The sequence below is a fragment of the Sus scrofa genome, chromosome 18 (assembly GCF_054392235.1).
Source record: "Sus scrofa isolate SSC_HxYL_T2T_F1_AM1 chromosome 18, Sscrofa_HxYL_maternal_Yorkshire_Landrace_v2.0, whole genome shotgun sequence".
Classification (NCBI taxonomy): domain Eukaryota; kingdom Metazoa; phylum Chordata; class Mammalia; order Artiodactyla; family Suidae; genus Sus; species Sus scrofa.
Genome location: NC_139400.1, coordinates 13,951,758 through 13,972,559, shown reverse-complemented (window position 1 = coordinate 13,972,559; position 20,802 = coordinate 13,951,758). Strand labels below are relative to the sequence as shown.

Below are 20,802 nucleotides of genomic sequence, written 5' to 3'. Positions count from 1 at the left end.
TAAAGCTACACTACCACGCATGTTGAAACTGAAGGGTGAACAAATGATCCTATAATAAAAAGAAAAATTCTTGTTACGTAATAAGCCAGTTATCACCCTTGTTGGTGAAAGAGCAGAGGAAGGGAGAGAGAAAAGGAAGTCAGTAGACAAAGACCACTGAAGAGAGAAGCCAAGAAGAAACTTTGAGAAGAAAACCCTTACTGAAGAAGCCGCCTCAGGTGAAACTGGCCGTCTTTAGTGCCGGGAGGCAGGCAGCAACAACAGGGAGGCCTGTGGGTACAGAGGAACTGGAGCGGCTTTGTTTTCCCATCCTCCCCACAGCTGCTCTTCTTCTAAGACCACAATGATGGTTCTACAAAGAATGACGAGCCCGCATTCAGGTTAAAATGACACTTGCACCTAGAGTAGGAAAAACTATAAATTATGCATCAGTCTGCATTCACCAGCCCCCATATGTACTTTGAAAGGATTCGTTTTATTTCAAAATTATAAAACTGATCTAGGAGTAAAAACCTCATTAAAACATATGGCTTGGAAATATTCAGAACTTATTATTACAATAGTTTATTTTCTTAACGTACAAAGAGTATTTACAAGTCACTTTTATTTAATTTATTTTATTTTATTTTTTGTCTTTTTGGAGCCAAACTCACAGCATGTGGAGGATGCCAGGCTAGGGGTCGAATCAGAGCTGTAGCTGGTGGCCTACAACGCAGCTCACAGAAGCACCAGATTCTTAACCCACTGAACAAGGCCAGGGATCAAACCTGCGTCCTCATGGATACTAGTCAGATTCGTTTCCCCTGAGCCAGGACGGGAACTCCTACTAGTCACTTTTAAAACATTTTTTTACAGGATGACCTCTAATCCAACATTGTAAATTAACTATAGAAAGAAAGAAATTAACTACAGAAAGACAGACCCAACAGAAAAGTAGGCAAAGACATACGGAAGTCACTACCGTTACCCAACAGGCACTCTGGTCGGCTTGTTCTTGCTGTCGGAGGCCACCTCCCATTACAAGGCCTGAAAGAAACAGACTTTGGCTTTTCTGGCCTCACCTGTACCTACAACATGGGTGGGTCCGTGACTAATCACGGTCAATAGGATCTGAGGGACAATCTGCTCGGGCTTTCAGGAAAGGTTTTTGGTCTGAGTAAGAGACGTACACGAACAAAAATACTCCCCCTTTACCAGCTGTGCTCAGGTGGACTGTCAGAAACGTGAACTCAACTCTCACATCTCACACCCAACTCCTCAACCAATCCTTTCTGCTTTACCTTTGAAAGGTAAATGCAGAATCCCTTCTCCGACTTTTTTTCCCAAAACACCTCTCCACCTGGCTGCCTGCAATGTGTTTATAACTACCATGCCTGCTTCTGCCTTTATCTGCTTCATCCACATCTCAACACAGCAGCCAGCAGGAACCTTTCAGAGTTTTAGTCAGATAAGGTCAGTCCTCTGCTCAAAAGCCCGCAAAGCCATCTCATCTCACCCAGAATAAAAGCCACAAGATCTCACAGTGGGCGACGAGGGCCTGTGCGCTCTGGCTCCCAGATACCCTCTCTTCGTCTTTCAGCCCCACCATCCTGGCTCTTCTTTCGGCTCTTTCTTGAAGGCACCAGCACACTCCTCTGCGCCCTCGGGAGAGGCCCTCTGTCTGAAACGCCCTCCCCACACCTCTGCCCATGTGCACTCTACTTTTAAGTCTCTGCTCAGGAGTTCCCTGGTGGCCCAGCGGGTTAAGGATCCAGTGTTGTCCCTGCAGGAGTTCGGGTCACTGCTGTGGCGAGGGTTTAATCCCTGACCCTGGAACCTGACCCAACATCTTGTGACACACGGATGCCTCCCTTACCCCACCAAAATGTAAGCTTCCTGAGGCCAATAAACATGGTCTGTTTTGCTCACCGTTGTTATTTTCCACACTTACAGACTACTGCCTGGTAACTGGAAGTGCACAATAATTATTTAACTGAATTAATCCAGCAACCATCAACAAGAAGCTGAAGATTTAAAAAAGCAGGAAACAATGGATAAGCAATGAGATCCTACTGCAGAGCACTGGGAACTCCAGTCACTTACAATGGAGCATGATAATGTGAGAAAAAGGAATGTACATATGTATGTGTCACCTTGCTGTACAGTAGAAAATTGACAGGACACTGTAAACCAGTACAATGGAAAAAAAACATTGTAAAATAAAAAGAATAAAATTAAATAAACAAATAAAGAAACAAGCAGGAAACTACTGGGTCCTTGATAACTTCACTGAGCTACTGAGTTACAGTGGGACTTCTGGTCATATGAGGTTCAAATCTGGCTTATTTCAGCCATATTAAATTAAGGGTTTTGTTACCTGAAGACAAAAGGTACCTGTACAAGGCACAGGTAGGTGATTTGCAAAAAAACAAAATGCCAGTGGCAAAGACACTCAATTTAACTCAATCCTAAGACCTGCAAATTAAAATAACCATGAAATAATATGTCGCCTGGCAAAAACATAAAAGCTTAATACATGTACTCCTAATTCAATATGAGTCCCTGACACATGAGCAGTATGCAGTATCTTTTCATTTTACACATAAGCATATAATTCCTAAGAGCATGATATTCCCTTGCCTGTTACTTTTTCCCTGTGCTCTGAACACTAGAGAGCAGATTCACTTTTGACCAATAATGTCAAAACAATAGTCACCTCGGAGAAAGTACTTACTAATTCCACCCCTGGCCACATGCTACCCACTTTTACCTGCCGGATTTACTGCCCACCACAAACTGGCAAAACACACACCACTGTTATCCCATGTTAAGGGTGATGAAACTAAGCTAAGAAAGATCAAGGATCAGTCCCAACTCAAGCAGCTACCACGGCGCAAGGCTAGAATTTGAACCTAAGCAGTGTGAGCACCAGAACCCAACAAGCAGAGCTTTCCCCAAACTCAGTGTTTTCTGCAACACCTTTCCTCCGCCCATGCTGCTCTCTCTGCCATTCATTTTGTATTTGGGCTCTGACCCATAATTACGGGAAAAAAGGTATTCAAGTGACAGTGCCAAACTTACCAGAGAGAAATACTGTGACAGAAAAAGAAGATAAAAACGAAAAAACAATCAAAGATGGGTAGAAGTCCTTCGTCTGAGTTTTCTCAACTGAAACAAAAAATGAAGATAATAATAGTATTTACTCTAGATTGCTAGTGATGATTAAACAGATGAATACAACACATGTAATGCTCTTAGGATAGGATACATTAAACAATCGAGTTTTATTTTCATCATTATTGTCATAATTACAACAAAGGGCTTCATAAGTGTCACCAAGGTGAGAAGCACGGATCAACAACTACATGATGGGAACTGGAAGAAACTGGCCAGAGACATGCATGACTTCAGGGACACCAAAAAGACAAGGACGGGCGCGCTGCTCTTCATTCTGGAACAAGGGCTTAAATGACTGCGTGAGGAATTCTATTACAAGCACCACTCTCATCTTCTGAAATGTATGCCCTGCCCCGACCCCACCGCACCCCCCACCCCCCCACCCGGCGTGTGTTGCCGGCAAGGAGGCAGGGGAGGAGAGACTCCACTGCGGGAGTCCACGTCAGCACCTCCTCTCTGGAGGGCAACTGGTCAGTATCTATCCAGACCTGAAACGCATGTGCTCTTTGATAAGAGAACTCCACATCTAGGAATTTACCGTCTAGAATATGCCAACAAGTAAAAATATACCAATACAAGGAGGTTTGCTACAAAGATAATGAAACTAGAAACCAACTAAATGAACACCATAAGGAAACAGTTAAATAAATTAGCACACTTCCAATTTAGTTTAACATCCATTTCTCAGAGTTCCCCTGCAGTGCAGCAGGTTAAGGATCCAACACTGTCACTGCAACGGCTTGGGTCAGCGCCAGGGTACAGTTTCGACCCCTGGCCCAGGAGCTTCCGCATGTTGCAGCACAGCCAAAAAAATTTAAAAATAAAAAAAAACAACCCATGTCTCCCCTAAGCTCTCTAACTAAATGAGACCGCGGTCTACCCAAGCTGCTGAAGTCAAACATCTAGACAACGGCTTCACTGCTTCTTTTTCTCACACCCTCCTCATCAGATCCTTTAGCAGACCTTGTCACAGCAGCTTTCGAAACACATCCAAACCTTACCACCACTCTCCTCTAGGACAAGCCTACTTGAAGCCACGGCATACAAAATCACTTCAACAGCTCTGCTGGTCCCCTGGTTGAAAACTCTCCGATGGGTTCCCCTGCTCCCGAGCATGGCGAGCCGAGCGCCCTGTGAGCAGGCTCCCGCTTACCTCTCAGACGTGACCTCCTAGGCGCTCCTCCCTGTCCAGTATCAACAGCCTTTTACTGTGGGGGGTCCCCTTGACCACGACACGCTCCGTCTGGCTTTGGAGACACCACAACGAGCCGTGTTCTTCTCATAACTGCCTCGTCATCCCGGTCTATTCCAATACCATCACCTCAGCGAGACCTTCCGGCGAGCCCACCGCACGCACGACTGCCTCTCAGAGCCGTTAAGAGACACGCCCGATGCCATCGCCACCGTCTGCGTGCTTTACGGGATTTCTCACTGTTTGAAATTAAGTATGAGGAAGGCCTTTATTTCTCATTCCTCAGCCTGCTGGCTAAGAACAAGCGCAGGAGCGAGTTTACTTCGCTTCTCTCTCCGCCGAAACAGCCGCCCTGCGTGAGGAGGGGCCGGGCCCTCCGGCTCCCTACGGAACCGCCGGAGTCGAGAACAAGCCTCGGAATAAGCAAGCACGGGATTCCTGTCAGCTGGATGAACTGTCAGGCAGTTTTTGAAAAGAATGATACTGATGGATACACACGCTAAAACGGAAAACGTCCAAGAAACTGTGAAGTGACCAAAGCAGCTCACGAAGCAATACATACGAAATGATGGCAGCTGTGTGAAAATGAACGTAGGCGCGTCGCATACAAAGAGGCAACACGCGCAGGGCAAGAGTCGAGAAAGACAGAGGGTAAAGCGCTCACGGTATGTCCCTCTGAGATACGGCGCCAGAGAGAGGTGGTGAATCACACTCTCCTGAGCTATTTGAATGTTTTCACCAGCATGTCCCACATTCATAACTTTTTTGTGACACTTCTCCTAATGCTTCACCTGCTGTAAAAGGCTCAATACACGCAGTGAGCGCGCTCTTAACACCCGCAACATCTACACACAACCTAAAGATCCCATTATATTTCCACACGCTAACACAGTCTGAAACGCCAGATTTAAAAAAATCTGAGTATTTATTGGCTTTTGTTCTAGTCCAGCTCAAAAGTTGAAGGAGAATCTCTGGTTCAAACAGCAGATCAATTATGCACTTTTTATTCTCTTCAATAAAAGTTCACTGAAATGATATTTAAAAATTTTTTTAGATAAAAGAAATTATTTAAAAATAAAATGGAGGCGTTCCCTTTGTGGTTCAGCAGTAACAAATGTGACTAGTATCCATGAGGATACAGGTTCGACCTCTGACCCTGTTCAGTGGGTTAAGGATCCGGCGTTGCCATGAGCTGTGGTGTAGGTCACACACGCGGCTTGGATCCTGCATTGCTGTGGCTGTGGTGTAGGCTAGTAGCTGCAGCTCTGATTCCACCCTTAGCCTGGAAACGTCCATATGTTGTGGGTGAGGCCCTAAAAGGCAAATAAATAAATAAAATGGAGAGATCTTTTCTAAAGAAAAGAAATCACGGGCTGAAAAAGGAACGAGTGAAACTGGTGTGGGGACCAGCACTTTGGGTAAAACAATGGACTCCCAAACATCAGAATACAAAGAAAAATTTACCATCTTCATGCAAATCATTAATTCCCACCAAGAACTCACGATGAGCCCTTCTACTACTTCTAACACATGAGTGATAAGGATCAGCAGGTGTTTGGTGAGAAAGCCTACAACATAAATGAGACCAAGATAAACAACAACTACCCTACAGCAAAAGGAGGTTTAATTTTTTTTTTTTTTTTTTTTTGTCTTTTGTCTTTACAGGGCCACACATGCGCATATGGAGGTTCCCAGGCTAGGGGTCCAATTGGAGCTGCAGCCACCACCTTACACCACAGCCACAGTAACTCAGGATCCGAGCTGCATCTGCGACCTACACCACAGCCCACGGCAACACCAGATCGTTAACCCACTGAGCGAGGCCAGGGATTGAACTCACAACCTCAGGGTTTCTAGTCTAGTTCTTTAACCACTGAGTCATGACGGGAACCCCCGGAGGGTGATAATTTTAAAGAAAATTCTATTAACATTTTCAAAGAGATTCAAAAAGGTTATGAATACATAAAATGGAAAAGGGATGCTGGGGGGAGGGTCTTGAAATTTAAAATATGACTGCCAAATTAAAATTAAAGACTCTGAGAGTAGGAGTTCCCGCTGTGGCACAGTGGGGTTAAGAATCTGACTGCAGCAACTCAGGTAGCTGCTGAGGTACGGGTTCGATCCCTGACAGTGCACTAAAATGGGTTAAAGGATCCTGCATTGCCACAGCTGCAGCACACATCAAAGGTACAGCCACAGAAGGCGGGGGTGGGGGGGGTGTGGCTTTTTTTTTTTTTTTTTTTTTGCTTTTTAGGTCTATACCTGCGGAATAGGGAGGTTCCCAGGCTAGACAGGGGTCTAAATGGAGCTGTTGCTGCCAGTTTATGCCACAGCCACAGCAATGCAGGATCCAAGCTGTGTCTGCAACCCACACCACAGGTCTCAGCAATGCCAGATCCTTAACCCCCTGAGCAAGGCCAAGGATCGAACCCGCAACCTCATGGTTCCAAGTCGGATTCATTTCCGCTGCACCATGATGGGACTCCCAAGGCTTTTGTTTTTTGGGTGTTTTCTCCCTTTTTTTTTTTTTCAAACTGTTGTTAGATGTGGTGACTTCTTTTTTCTAAGAAGACGACAGCTGAAGGGGAATGCTGCAGCATTATGGTTTACAGTGTTACCATTTTAGCAATATTCTGCTCAAGAAACAGAAGCTTTTAAAAATAAGTAAGTCTAAAGGGAGTTCCTGTTGTGGCTCAGTGGTTAACGAATCCGATTAGGAACCATGAGGTTGCAGGTTCGATTCCTGGCCTCGATCACCGGGTTAAGGATCCGGCGTTGCCGTGAGCTGTGGTGTAGGTTGCAGACACGGCTCGGATGTGGCATTGCTGTGGCTGTGGCGTAGGCCGGCGGCTACAGCTCCAATTCGACCCCTAGCCTGGGAACCTCCACATGCTGAGGGAGTGGACCTAGAAAACACAAAAAGACCAAAAAAAAAAAGTCTACAAACAAACCAGGACAAACTACTTTAAAATACAAGCTATATTGTGAGGAAGCTTCCATATGACAACAATGCTTTTCTTTTCTTTAGCATTACAGGTGTCATCAGTATCTGCTGGCAGGAAGAACAGTCCACTTTGCACTTCACCATAAGAACCAACTGCCTAAGATGGAGCAAAACGAGTGCATCACACATCATACTTCACTGAAGTCACAGACACTTTTCCTTTTCCATTATCCATGAAACAACAAAAAGCTAAGAAACATTACAAACCAATTGACCTCCACAAACAACAAATGCTGGAGAGGATGTGGAGAAAAGGGAACCTTCCCACGCTGTTGGTGGGAATCCAAGTTGGTACAACCACTATGGAAAACGGTATGGAGGTACCACAGAAAGCTAAAAATAGAACTACCATGTGACACAGCAATCTCACTCCTGGGCATATATCCAGACAAAACTATAATTCAAAAAGATACATGCACCTTATGTTCAATGCAGCACTATTCACACTAGCCAAGGTATGGAAACAACCCAAATGACCACTGATGGATGAATGGATAAAGCTGATGTGGTGCATACATACAACGGAATATTATTCAGCCATGAAAAAGAATGAAACAATGCCATTTGCAGCAACATGGATGGACCCAGATTATCATACTAAGTGAAGAAAGACAAATACCATATGATATCACTCATGTGAGGAAGCTAAAATACGACACAAATGAACCTATCTACAAAACAGACTCACAGAAAAAGATAACAGACTTGGAGTTCCCGTCGTGGCGCAGTGGTTAACGAATCCGACTAGGAACCATGAGGTTGCGGGTTCGATCCCTGCCCTTGCTCAGTGGGTTAACGATCCGGCGTTGCCGTGAGCTGTGGTGTAGGTTACAGACGCGGCTCGGATCCTGCGTTGCTGTGGCTCTGGTGTAGGCCGGTAGCTACAGCTCCGATTCAACCCCTAGCCTGGGAACCTCCATATGCCGAGGGAGCGGCCCAAGAAATAGCAACAACAACAACAACAACAACAAAAAAGACAAAAGACCAAAAAAAAAAAAAAAAAAAAAAAGATAACAGACTTGCAGCTGCCAAAGGGGAGGAGGTAGGGAGTGGGACTGACTGGGAGTTTGGGGTTAGGAGACGCAAACTATTATATTTAGAATGGATAAACAAGGTCCCAGCACAGAGAATTATATTCAATCTTGGGATAGACCATGATGGAAAAGAATGTTTTGAGTTTCCGCTGTGGTGCAACAGCTTCCCTGGAGTGCCAAGACTCAGGTTTGATCCTGGGCCCAGCACTCTGGGTTAAGGATCCAGCATCAACACAGCTGCAGTGCAGGTCACAACTGCAGCTCAGGGCTGATCCCTGGCTTGGGAGAATAAAGTCTAACGTTAAAAAAAAAAAAAAATGTACAAAACGGTACAACTGTAAATCAACTATACTTTTAATAATAAAAAAAGTAAAAATATACACAGAAATATTTTACCAAACTCCTCTCATAATTAAAATATAAGCTGCAAAAAAATATACATATATATATATATATATATATATAAAAGAAGCTATTGTGTAATTTGATACTTCAGAGAAATTACATCTTTGTTATCATTAAAATGAAGCAAAGAAGGGAGTTCCTGTTGTGATGCAGTGGAAGTGAATCCGACTTGTATCCATAAGGACATGGGTTCCGTCTCTGGCCTTGCTCAGGGGGTTAAAGATTCACCATTACTGTGAGCTGTGGTGTAGGTCGCAGATCCGGCTGGGATCCTGAGTTGCTGTGGTGTAGGCCAGCAGCTGTAGCTCTGATGTGACTCCTAGCCTGGGAACCTCCAAATGCTGCAGGTGCGGCCCTAAAAAGCAAAAGAAAATAAAAATAATATCTATGTATAACAGTCACTTTGCTGTACAGCAGAAATTAACACGATATTGTAAATCAAAGAAGAAAGGACATCGCTGTATGGCATTATAGTCTTGCATTTTACACTTTGCATATAGGTCTAGAGGTTAAAAACGTGTATAAAAAATGATACAATTAGACCAATCATGATTTTATAACAAACTTATAACATTTACTCAAAGCAGCAACTGTTTATTCTGAAATATATACTACCAAGAAATTAAAATTCAAATGTATCTTGTTATAATACATTGTTTCCAAATCATTGGTCCTTACAAAAATAAGTCACATATTTCAGTATCATTTAACTTCACTTTTAGAAAAAAAAGTGGCTAGGGTTTAAAAAAAAAAATTCTACTACTTATAAATTAGGCACTGCTGCAGATTCAATATACAATTAAAAATATTTTAGGGAGTTCCTGTCGTGGCGCAGTGGTTAATGAATCTGACTAGGAAACATGAGGTTGCGGGTTCAGTCCCTGCCCTTGCTCAGTGGGTTAACGATCCGGCATTGCCATGAGCTGTGGTGTAGGTTGCAGACGCGGCACAGATCCCATGTTGCTGTGGCTCTGGCGGAGGCCGGTGGCTATAGCTCCGATTCAACCCCTAGCCTGGGAACCTCCATATGCCGCCAGGAGTGGCCCAAGAAATAGCAAAAAGACAAAAAAAAAAAAAAAAAAAAAAAATTTTAGAAGAGATAGTGTATCATGCTTAACATACACTACAAGATTTTATAGAAAAAAAGATCTAACAAATGCCATCTGAAGGTAAATATATTAAATATTACATATAAGTATTAAGTATCTTAGAATAAGTAGCAGTATGAGTCCAATTATAACATAGTAAAATTAATCCTATACTTCATATTTTTACATAACAAAAAGGGAACATGTATTTATTTCAGAGAACTATTTCTCTTTCAGCTTGAAACAAGCTCTCTAGAGCACATTAGCTACAAAACAGTTTTGGCTTTTTTTTTTCTTCTTCTTCTTTTGATCTAATTAAATTCTAGCAGATCAACCAGAAGAAATATGTTAAAATGCTTTTTTCTTTTCTCAGTGTAACTGTGAGTTAAACACACATGAGAAAATACAATGAATATATTCAAACCTACCATGGAATACTTGGGTCAAACTGTTTTATCAGAATTTTCTTTTTTTTTTTTTTTGTCTTTTTGTCTTTTCCAGGGCCGCACCCACAGCATATAAATATTTTAAAATGTGTCAAATTCATAGTACCTTTTAAATATTTTACAGAATATATCTACTCATGTACACACATAATCTATACAGAATTAGAATAAAAATGCTGAATTATTCTGTAATGGCCAATAAAATTACTTAAGAAACTATGTGAAAAACCTTGAAAACCAAAAAGGTGAGTTAAAGATACTACTTTATTCCCATTCATGTTCTATTAATCAAATTGAAAATCCAGAATTTAAAATATGTGATTTGCCCTTGCCTTATTTGCAAACCCAGATTTGATTCCTCGATAAAAAAACACATCTCAATATCTAATACCATCATATTTAATGCTTTAATGCAATGAAATACATAATAGAGAAATGCAATACTTCTGTTAGTTTTGTCTTTGTTTATTTTTAACTGTAAGAATCCAAGCCAAGTCACCATCCAGAACCATATGCAAAAATACGATCCTCTGAAAAAAACAAAAGTTTTTATCCTTTGGGCATTTGGAGTTCTGGCTCTTTTTATTGTCATTTTACATTTTTGTCCCTAAACTATCTTATAAAAGCTTCTATCACAGCTCGGATCAGCCATATTACCCTGCCAGATTCAATGCCACTTGATAAGAACAGTTTCAGCTTCACCAGCCACCCGCCGGCAGCTCAAAAGGGCAGGCTCCAGAGCTCCCAACCAAGACCTGCCAACTGGATCCCACTGCAGCAGGCACCCATACACGACAAAATAAAGGAGCATTAAGGTGCTTTCTCGCAACTTCTCCTATGGCTCTGAGAATCTCCCGCCACACATACCCACTACCAAACACACACACTAGACACACACTCACGGGAGCCCACAAGAAAGAGGAGGGGGAGGGAGGTGGAGGAAAAAGCACTACAAGAGAAAGCAGATCCGTGCGTACCAGGCGTCTCGAAAAGGTGGGCTGGATTTCTCCAAAGCCCAGACCGGGAACCTTGTGCAGGCAGCCAACAGAGAAAGCCCTTAACTCTTTGCTAACCATTTACAGGAACTTTCCCCCTACCGCTTGATTTCAAACAAACCAACAAAGCCCATTTTATTTGCATAATACTTAATGAAATTTTGCTGGGAACTGAAAATATGAAACAAAAGGAAACAAACACATTTTGCATCACAACCTTAAAACCTTTATGGGTAAATCTCCAAATCCTTTTTCTATTCTATTATCTCTGGAGTGAGGAAGTCAAAAGTGAAATAGGAACCACAGAAAACGGTCTTGGGGGTCTACCAAAAATGTCTCACGCTTCTAAACCAGAGCCTCTTTTTTTCCATTAAACAAAGGAATTTCCATGCAAAAGTCTATTTAAGATGCTGCAACCGTTTTGTGCCAAACTGTTCTTACTCCTTTTATTTATAGGTGTTTACCATGGTTTTTTTTCTAAATATAAGTTTTTTTAACCACCTTTACTCAACCTCAAAACAAGTGTCTGTAATTATGGACAATTACCCTCCTGCTCAATAAACAAACAATTTTACTTTTTCTCCTCAAAGTTCTCATCTTCTATGAAGCTGGCCAAGTGTTTTCTCCTGCTGGCACTGAACAAATAAAAGAAGTATTACGTAACTTGAGTCTACTTCTGTTGTTTTAAAAACTAATGAACTAGTTAAAATTATGATTTAACATGGGTCTTGGTTACCAAAGAATCCCTGTTTTTAAATAGACTAACATCTAAAGACTGTCAATTTGGGGAAGAATAGTAGGAAATGGGAATCGAGGTTTTGTTTTTTGCTGTTTTTTTGTCTTTTTAGGGCTGAACTCAAGGCATGTGGAAGTTCCTAGGATAGAGAATCGAGTCCGAGCTGTAGCTGCTGGCCTACACCACAGCTCCCTACGACGCAGGATCATTAACCCATGGGGCAGGGCCAGGGATGGAACTGACATCCTCATGGATCCGAGCTGGGTTGGTTACTGCTGAGCCACAAAGGGAACTCGGGGAACCAAGTTCTTAACTTTGTTCCCATAAAGACCAGGTCAAGAAATTTCTTTTTTCAGACCTGGTATCCTGTTAAATCTTACCAACTCAGAGAACTGATTATAGATCCCCTTATATGCAGGATTCTCCAACTACAATGTTATAGTAATCCCACTGAAATACAGAATAATAAAATTAAAAGAATTAAGACATCAGCATTTATGTAGAAAGCAGCCCTTGTACAAAAATGCTAATTGTATGACTGGTGCTTAGGAGCAGCAGAGAGACTAGGGATAAATACAGGAGTCTAGGAAACCCCTTGTGGCACAGTGGGTTAAGGATCCAGCCTTGTCACTGCAGCCGCTCAGGTCACTGCTGTGGCATGGGTTTGATCGGTGGCCCAGGAATTTCTACAACCCACAGAATGTGAGAAAATATTTGTAAATGAAGTGACTAGCAAAAAAGCAAAAAATAAATAAATAAATAAATAAATAAATAAAAATAATTTTAAAAATGGGCAGAAGACCTAAACAGACATTTTCCAAAGAAGACATACAGATGGCAAAAAGCACATAAAAAGATTCTCAACATGGCTCATTATCAGAGAAATGCAAACCAAAACTACAATGAGGTATCACCTCACACCAGTCAGAACGGCCATCAACAAAAAGTCTACAAACAATAAATGCCGGAGAGGGTACAGCACTATTCATAATAGCCAAGACATGGAAGCAACCTAAATGTCCATCAACAGATGAATGGATAAAGAAGATGTGGTACATACATACAACAGAATATTAGCCACAAAAAAGAATGAAACACTGCCATCTGAGGCAACATGGACGGACCTGGAGATTATACCAAATGAAGTCAGTCAGAACAAGACAAATGACATATGATACCACTTATACGTGGAATCTAAAATATGATACAGGAGTTCCAGTCATGGCTCAGCAGTTAACAAACTTGACCAGCATCCATGAGGATGTGGGTTCGATCCCTGGCCCAGCTCAGTGGGTTAAGGATCCAGCACTGCCGTGAGCTGTGGTGTAGGTCTAGGTCACAGATGCAGCTCAGATCCCAAGTGGCTGTGGTGTAGGCCAGCAGCTACAGCTCCGATTGGACGCCTAGCCTGGGAACCTCCATATGCCTCAGATGTGGCCCTAAAAAGACAAATAAATAAATAAATAAATAAGATACAAATGAACTTACTCACAAAACAGAAACGGACTCAGACTTAAAAAAACAAAAACAAAAAAGAAAACACCACCTATGATTACCACAGAGCAAAGGTGGGTAGGAAGGCTAAATTAGGAGTTTGGGATTAACATAAACACACGGCCATAGATAAAAAAGGTTATCAACAAGGACCTACTGTACAGCACAGGGAACTCGACTCAACATTCTGTAATAACCTATATGGCAAAGAATTTGAAAAAGAATAGATATATGTATAACTGGATCATTTTGTTGTACACTTGAAACACAATACTGTAAATCAACTATATACTACAATACAAAACAAAATTTTTAAATTTCTCCTCCCACTACTATGCCCTACTGAGACACAGAATTGAGACTTAAAAAGGACAATAAAGGAAATGTTTTGACTTGCCAAAAAAAATCAAAAATCCTAAGATGCTGCTTATCTTAATCTATAAATGTTTTTCTTAATTCTCTCCTTCTACAATGACCTGAATAAAACCTGAATGCATTAAAAGAAATAAGGGAAACTAACTATATAAAAGATAACTTCTATATAGCCTAAGAAGGTAAAATACTTAGAGCAAATGTCTTAAAATGTTATGTAAAGAACTTAATAATACAAAAAACATTAAGAATACCTCCCCTCCAATAAATTACGGACAAAATATGATTGAGCGATGCTCAAGAAGTACAAGTAATAAAATTCAAGGATGTTCATCAGTGCTACTAGCTAGGCAAGCAAAAATTTTAAACTTAAATACTATTTCTCAATTATTAAACTAAGAATAAGATAAAGGTTTTAATACACCATACTTGACAAAGTTTGTTCCAACTGGTCCTAACATACATTGCTCACTGACATTACAATTTCATACATCCCTTCTGGGGAGCATTTCAAAATTTTGGTAAAAACAAAAGTTCACAGGAGTTCCCATTGTGGTGCAACGGAAACGAATCCAACTACTATTCATGAGGATTTGGGTTTGATCCCTGGCCTCGCTCAGTGGGTTGCCATAGCTGTGGTGTAAGTTGCAGATGCAGCTTAGATCCCACATTGCTGTGGCTCTGGTGTCGGCCGGCAGCTACAGCTCCGATTTGACCCCTAGCCTAGGAACCTCCATATGCTGCATGCACGCCCTAAATAATTAAAAGTTCAGGGAATTCCTGTTGTGGCACAGCAGATACAAATCCGACTAGTATCCATGAGGATTTGGATTGGATCCCTGGCCTTGCTCACTGGGTTAAGGATTTGGCATTGCCATGAGCTGTGGTGTGGGTCGCAGACACAGCTTGGATCCCATGGTGCTGTGGCTGTGGTGTAGGCCGGCAACTGTAGCCCCGATTCGACCCCCTAGCCTGGGAACTTCCATGTGCTGCTGGTGCCGTCCTAAAAAGAAAAAAAAAAAAAAGAGTTCACATATTTTTGGCCACACCCATAGCATGCAGAATTTCCTAGGCCAGGGACTGAACCTGAGTCATGGCAGTGACAACACAAGATACTTAACCCACTAGGTGATCCAAGAGTTCACACGCAGTAGGAACTTACTAATTAATGGGCATTGTTCTTTTCTTTTTTTTTTTTTTTTTGCTTTTTTAGGGCTGCACTTGCGGCACATGCAAGTTCCCAGGCTAGGGGTCGAATCAGAGCTGCAGCTGCCAGCCTACACCAAAGCCACAGCTACAGTAATGCGGGATCTGAACTGCATCTGCAGCCTACACCACAGCTCATAGCAACGCCAGATCTTTAACCTACCAAGTGAGGCCAGGGATTGAAGCTGCTTGCTCATGAATACTAGTTGGGTTCATTACCACTGAGACACAAGAACCCCCTAGGCATTCTTCTAAAGGCATTCTGAACACGTATCCTCTTTAACTCTCTCAAAAACCCTATGACAGGTATTTTATCAACATTCCCATTTTGCAGATTAGTAAACAAACACAGATAATAAATAGCTTATACAAAGAATGTGAAAGAGTCAGAATTTGAGACCCAGCGATTAGAGCCCACTCACCTCTAAATATTTATCAAGAATCATAAAATGTTTCAGGAGTTCCCATTGTGGTTCAGCGGATTACAAACCCAACTAGTATCCATGAGGATGTGGGTTCGATCCCTGGCCTAGGAACTTCTGTTCACCAGGGGCATGGCCAAAAAAATAAAAATAAACTAATTATATTTTAACCAAAGCTCATACTAATTCCAACCTATTATCCCAAAGACCTTTATTCCAAAGAAAAGCCCTACATTTGATAACAGCTTCTTAGTAACACGGATAGGAACTCTTTTAGGATTCGACCATACTACGGAATTCCTTGGCAGCACTGCAGATTAAAGAGCCGGCATTGTCACTGCAGAGTTGGGTGTTTGATCCTTGGACCAGGAACTTCCACATGCTGTGGGTGTGGCAAAAACACTAGTATTGAGAAGCAGAATGAGACCTCATAAATACGTATTTGATATGAAATCCTGGCAGTCAAGAGAGCCTAAAAACATTTTTTTTTTTTTTCTGTTTGAAATGATCATGAAGTTCTCTATCCAGCATCATTTCCCAATAGCAGCACTGGCCAGTATCAAGAATCTCAGGACGCTTGTTACCAGCACTGCACCACTGCAAGGCTTCCACAGCCCAGACACTTCCAGTGAACGGTTTCTCCTCCCCTGACCCAGGAGGAATGAATCCAAAGACAAAGTGGTTCCAAAAGGGTTAAGGATTCAGATCACTCCTGTGGCCTAGATTCAATCCCTGGCCTGGATCCAAATCCTGGCCAAAAAAAAAAGAAGGGTTAACTGAAGGCGTAAGGCGTCACTAAAGAGGCTAGGAAGTACACTGAATGGTAAAGACAAAGGAAAAATAAAGAGAAATGAGGCCAGCAATAAAAAGGGGGAATAATTCCTAATATAAATTAGCTACTCAGGGGAAAAATAATACACACCTTGGTTTATTCACAACTTTCATCACTCTTTAAAATAATCATAAGCTCCCCCTGTGGCACAACGGGATCAGGGGCATCTTGGGAGCACTGGGACACAGGTTCAATTACCCACCTGGCATAGTAGGTTAAGGATCCAGTGTTGCCACAGCTGTGGCTTAGGTCTCAACTTCGCTCAGATCTGATCCCTGGCCTGGGAACTCCATGTGCCACAGGGCAACCAAAAAAAAAAAAAAAAACAAACAAGCAAACAAACAAACAAAACATAAGAAATAAAAAACTGGGAGTTCCCATTGTAGCAAAGCAGTAGTGAACCCAACTAGTATCCATGAGGACACAAGTTCAATCCCTCACAGTGAGTCTGGGATCCAGCATTACTGTGGGCTGTGGTGTAGGTCCCAGATGCAGCTCAGATCTGGCATTGCTGTGGCTGTGGTATAGGCCAGCAGCTGCAGCTCTGATTTGACCCCTAACCTGGGAACTTCCATACGCTGCAGGTGCAGCCCTAAAAAGCAAGTAATAATAATAATAATAATAAAGAATATAAAAAACTTTACATTCTTTTTCTTTACCACACCCACAAGCATATGGAAGTTCCTGGGCCAGGGATCAAAACCAAGTCATGGCTTGACAGCAGGGACTTGAGCCAGATCCTTAACCCACTGGTGGAATTCAAGGGAACTCCTGCAATATCTCCTCTTTTTTTTTTTTTTTTTTTTTAAGGGCAGCACCTGCAGCAAATGGACATTTCCAGGCTAGGGGTCGAACTGGAGCTACAGCTGCCGGCCCACGCCACAGCCACAGCAGCAAGGGATCCGAGCCACATCTGTGACCCACACCACAGCTCTCAACAACGCAGGATCCTTAACACACTGAAGGAGGCCAGTGATGGAAGTGATGGAACACAGTGAAGGAGGCCCACATCATCATGGTTACTGGGGGGTTTGTTACTGCAGAGCCACCATGGGAACTCCTGAACTCTTTACTGAGGATACAGTGTTGAAAGCGCACAGACACCATGTTCAAGAAGCTCACAGTCAGAGTTCCCGTCGTGGCTCAGTGGTTAACAAACCTGACTAGCATCCATGAGGATGCGGGTTTGATCCCTGGCCTCAACTGGTGGGTTAAAGGTCTGGCATTGCCGTGAGCTGTGGTGTAGACTGCAGATGCAGCTCAGATCCCGAGTTGCTGTGTCCCTAGTGTAGGCTGGCAGCAACAGCTCCTATTGGACCCCTAGCCTGGGAAGCTCCATATGCCACCAGTGCCCCAAAAAGACAAAAAGACAAAAAGACAAAAAAAAAAAAAAAAAAGCAGCAGCAGTAGCAGCTCACAGTCTGATCTAGCATCTCCCTCAGCTGCGCCTGGCTGTCTGCAGAACTCCTGAACCTTGCAACAGTTCTCAGGCTCAGTAACGCAACGTAAGGCTTGTCACAGTATTTTTTTATCAATTATATCAAGAGTATTGAGGTTTGTGAAAATTCACTTAAGAACAAGTTGGGGCAGTTTAAAATTATCCCTATAACAATGTCTTTCCCCTCACCTGCATTTCAACATGCTTTCTAGGGTTCAATCATAATACACACTCTGAAATGCATTATCACCCAGTCTACCAAAATCTGACAATACTAATCACAGAGGGGTTCCTGTCTTGGCGCAGCGGGAATGGATCTGACTAGAACAATGAGGTGGCGGTTTCGATCCCTGGCCTTGCTCAGTGGGTTAAGGACCCAGCGTGGCTGGGATCCCGCATTGCTGTGGCTGTGGTGTAGGCCTGCAGCTGTAGCTCTGATTTGACCCCTAGCCTGGGAATCTCCAAAATGCCACACGGTGGCCCTAAAAAGCATAAAAATAAATAAATACATAAAATACTAATCACAAAGTATCTTCCCTTGAATATCACTTAGCGGAAAAAAATCCAATTAGGAACCACGAAGTTGTGAGTTTGATCCTTGGCCTGGCTCAGTGGGTTAAGGATCCGGCATTGCCGTGAGCTGTGGTGTAGGTCGCAGACATAGCTCAGATCCTGCAATGCTGTGTCCAAGAGAGGCCTACAGCTCTGATGCTACCACTGTCCTGGGAACCTCCATATGCTGCACTGCAGTCCTAAAAAATAAAAAATAAAAAAGAGACACATGCACACGCGCGCACACACACACACACACACAAGATCTCATAAAAAGAAAAAGAACTCAGCTTTAACGAAAAAACCATCCGTCCCCTCCTGCATCCAAGACTAGATCCTTCAGAAGGCAGTTTATTTTTTGAGTAAAGGTTCTTATTCCGGGGGCTATGAACCCCTACAAAGCTTTTGGATAAGCTTCAGGGGCTCACTGAACACACCCCATTAAATTACATAAATGTGTGTACCTAGATTCATGTATGCCTTCTTCTATGGAAATCGAGCCTATATTTAAAGGGGTCTGTAACCCCAAAAAAAGACTAAAAACCACTCAAGATTTAATTGTACCCACACTACAAGGAACTCAGATCAATTAGGCAATTTGCCCTTCTTAATCCTCTTGCTTAATTCCTGCCTATTTAATGCTAATAAAGTTATCAAACATATAAAGTGATTGTGTATGTCAGAAACCATTCTAAGTGCTTTACACAGATTATTTAACTTGCACACCTCAGTGAGGTAGGTACTATTATCCCACTTAGCAGGTGAAGCAACTAAAGCACCAAGAAGTCATCTGCCAAAGTCAAACTGCTGTTCTGTTCATAAAACTTCTCCAAAGAAGTATGGCTATTTGCTTGTGTATATATTTCCTACTTCTCTCAGCTAGTGGGTCTTTCTGTTTAACCCTCACCAGAGCCAAAGAGAAAGTTGATTTTGTCAAAGACTCATCTCTGCTAGGCTGCCAATTACACAGAACACTCAGTTAAAGAAAAGTCTTAAGTACCACACATGCTCAAAGAGAAACTTGAAAGATATGTTCTCCCCAGGATAATACGTGGCTTGGGATTTTTAAGGTAAGCATCTGATCAGTTAAAAGTTATCTGCTTGGATGTGAAAAACTCTGAAGAACCTACAAAAAATACTAAAACTGGGAGTTCCCACTGTGGCGCAATGGGTCAAAGGATCCAACATTGCTGCAGCTACAGTTCAGATTCAACCCCTGGCCCCGGAACTTCCATACACCTCAGGTTCAGCCATAAAAAAAAAAAAAAGAAAAAAAAATTTTAAGGAAAAAAAATACTAAAACTAATAAATGAGTTTAGCAAAATAACAGAATATACAAGGTGTGTCTGTGCATCTCAATTACGCTTCAAGAATTGAGCCCAGGAGTTCCCGTCGTGGCGCAGTGGTTAACGAATCCGACTAGGAACCATGAGGTTGCGGGTTCGGTCCCTGCCCTTGCTCAGTGGGTTAACGATCCGGCGTTGCCGTGAGCGGTGGTGTAGGTTGCAGACGCGGCTCGGATCCCGAGTTGCTGTGGCTCTGGCGTAGGCCGGTGGCTACAGCTCCGATTGGACCCCTAGCCTGGGAACCTCCATATGCCGAGGGAGCGGCCCAAGAACCAAGAGATAGCAACAATAACAACAACAACAAAAAAAGACAAAAGACCAAAAAAAAAAAAAAAGAATTGAGCCCAGGAGTTCCCGTCGTGGCGCAGTGGTTAACGAATCTGACTAGGAACCATGAGGTTGCGGGTTCCTACCCTTGCTCAGCGGGTTAACGATCCGGCGTTGCCGTGAGCTGTGGTGTAGGTTGCAGACGCAGCTCGGATCCTGTGTTGCTGTGGCTCTGCCGTAGGCTGGAAGCTACAGCTCCGATTCAACCCCTGGCCTGGGAACCTCCATATGCCACGGGAGCGGCCCAAAGAAATAGCAAAAAGACCAAAAAAAAAAAAAAAAAGAATTGAGCCCAATCTCTCTCTCCTAATGCAAAACCACACTGTAGGGGCCCCATGAATAAAATCAGCCTTACTCTTAAAAAAAGTGTTTCTATAAACCAGCAGTAATTTATAAATGAAATTCAGAAAATTCCATTTATAATAGCATCAAAAAAAAATTACTTAGGAATAAATTTAACAACAACAAAAAAGATCCGTACACTGAAACTTGTAAAATATTGCTGAAGGAAATTTTAAAAAGACCAAAATAAAGAGATGTGTGATTTCATGTATTCAAAAAGTAAGGTATCGATTCTCTCAAAATTAATCTATAGATTCAACATCACCCCTATCAAAATCCCAACAAATTTTTTTTTGGTAAAAACTGACAAGCTGACCCTAAAATTTATATGAAAATGCATAAAACCCATAATGGGAAAAAAAAATTTTTTTTTCTTTTTGGCTTTTTAGGGCTGCACCCAAAGCATATCGAAGTT

The 20,802-nt window shown here is 42.4% G+C and overlaps 1 protein-coding gene and 1 long non-coding RNA gene across 13 annotated transcripts in view; one reads left to right on the top strand and one right to left on the bottom strand.

The window, feature by feature from the left end:
• Positions 1-20,802, bottom strand: part of KMT2C (lysine methyltransferase 2C) — a 286,602-nt gene that overhangs the window by 246,594 nt on the left and 19,206 nt on the right. The window lies entirely within an intron of this gene.
• Positions 10,342-19,320, top strand: LOC146394877 (uncharacterized). Its single transcript, XR_014833557.1, has 2 exons — positions 10,342-14,870; positions 18,247-19,320. It is a non-coding gene; the product is annotated as an uncharacterized LOC146394877 (long non-coding RNA).